This window comes from Zingiber officinale, chromosome 1B, assembly GCF_018446385.1.
Source record: "Zingiber officinale cultivar Zhangliang chromosome 1B, Zo_v1.1, whole genome shotgun sequence".
In the NCBI taxonomy this organism is placed as follows: domain Eukaryota; kingdom Viridiplantae; phylum Streptophyta; class Magnoliopsida; order Zingiberales; family Zingiberaceae; genus Zingiber; species Zingiber officinale.
The window spans coordinates 51,904,752-51,907,183 of record NC_055986.1 but is presented as its reverse complement, the minus strand read 5'-3'; positions in this window follow the sequence as shown (position 1 = coordinate 51,907,183).

Below are 2,432 nucleotides of genomic sequence, written 5' to 3'. Positions count from 1 at the left end.
CCTAGGGGGTGGTAACCCTAGGTTATAGAAAATCCTAAGGGGAGGTAACCCTAGGTCCTAGGGGGAGGTAACCCTAGGTCCTAGGGGGTGGTAACCTTAAGTTATGGAAAATCCTAAGGGGAGGTAATCGTAGGTCCTAGGGGGTGGTAACCCTAGGTGGAAAGTCTAGTTGGTCTGGAGGACTGGTCTCGCAATAGGTAATCTCTCCTGAGAGGAGTAGGTGAGGACGCGTTCTCTGTTGAGGGAACAATAAGCATCAGTTCGACCTAGGATTTTCGGAGGAAATCCAAAGTCAGAATTGGACAGTCCGAAGGCTGTCAAGTTATTTATTTATATATTATTTTCTATTTCATCTAACTCTATTTTGCAGAAAACTAACAATTTTGCAGAGTCAGACTTAGCTTTAATCGGTCGATCGAACGACCGGATCTATCAACCGAACCCTAAGATAACAGAGTTGATTTCTAACTAGCTGACCGGATTTGACCAAAGGATCGGTCGACCAAACTTGGGATTGGTTGACCAAACAGTGGATATACGGTGACTGAGATTAGGTCGAATTGATCGGATCAGACTAGATAAGCCAGAGAGGATAGCGGGATCGGTCGATCGAACAATGGGATTGGTCGACTGAATGAGGACTCATCCAAAGCTAAATCTGGATGAGAAGACGGACTGATTCAGGCAAGATCGGTCTACCAAACCAGGAGATCAGTCGATTGATCAACGACAAGGCAAACCTGATCCCGAGATCAATGGATCCGAATCAAGCCTAGCTTGTCTATTTAAGGAGGGCTCGATCAGTTGCTTCAACAACACAATTTTCGAGATCAAGAACGAACAACTATTGCTCTCTCCGATGCTACTCCGACAATCAACGAAAGACTTTTATTTCTATTATTGTCGATAACTTTATTGCATTGTAATTGTACTTAATATATGTACCTTTTTCTGGATCTATAGTGATTGCCCAACATAAGTGATTAACGATTGTGGGCCTTGGAGTAGGAGTCACCACAAGCTCTGAACCAAGTAAAAGAAAGCTTGTTAGCATCGCTTGTCTTTTCATTCTTTATTCCACTGTGTTCTTACTTTGTGTTTTTTGATAAATGAATGAATTAGCCACGAGTGATATTTACCCCCCTCTAGCACGTCATTGATACTACAATCAGTCACCATGTGTTAGAATTGTCATTGTATGCAAGGGTCAAATTTCGGTAAAAGCCGTGTGACCATACCCTTCCACATGGTAGTCCATTTCGATTTCTTGATTTACCTCTCTACATATGATTGTGGAGCCAGCCATGTGAGGCACCCATGGTCAACGTATGACCTTTTTACCATTGAAAGAGGCATTAAAGGGCATGGTGTAACAGTAAGGCATTTGATGGATTTACAGAGTACCATAGTTTAAAATACAGTTGGGACAAGGATAATGGATTTTTGACTGCTAGGCGAATTTCCATGAGTGCATCCAAATTTACCTGGTAGGTGAACCGGGTGGAAGGAGGTTCACCTCAGGATTAGTTGGGTCTATAAAAATCTAGATACTTACATTAGCTAAGAAAAATCATCAAAGGGATGGTTGAATTGAAGCAATAGGGGAGGGATGAAGATTCCTTTGTGTGAGTCTTTTTGGGTGGGTGAAACAAAGATGGTTGATAGAGTTGTATTTGTTGGTGCAATCGACCTCTAGGATTTTAATGTTTATTTGACAATATGTTTAATAAAGTTTGGTCAAGGTTAACCTAATTAAGTGAGAAGTCTAGATAAGTCAAGGTTGATCAGATGATTAGCAAAGGGATAGTCTAGTCAGGTTAAGGTTGATCGAATAACTAACAAAGGGACAGTCTAGTCAGATCAAGGTTGATCGAATAACTAGGAAAGAGAAAATCTGAGCAGGTCAAGGGTGACTGGATGCTTGTCAAGAGAAAATCCTTAAGGGAGTGAACCTTAGTTAGTGAGAATCTTTAGAAGAGCAAATTCTAAACAAAGGGAAAACCCTTGAAGAGTGAACCCTAGGTAGTGAGAAGCTTAGAGGAGTAAACTCCAAGCAAAGAAAAACCCTAAGGGAGTGAACCCAAGATAGTGAGAAGTCTTGGAGGAGTGAATTCCAAGTAAAGGGAAAACTCAAAGAGAGTGAACCATAGGTAGTGAGAAGTCTTGGAGGAGTGAACTCTAAGCAAGTGTCACCAAATAAGATTTTCGATCGATCACACGCGGTCGACCATATCAATATATTTAGTAAACTAAAGTATAGTGTTGTTAATATGTTTGCATTATCTGTTGTGCTAATTTAGTTTTATAGGAAAGTCTTAATAGATCAGGTCAATCAGACACTGAGTAGAGAAAGCTCAAACATATCTATAGGATAGGATTTTTGACAAGTAGGCAAACTAAGTCTTGGAGAGGGATTCTATTTTAGAATACAA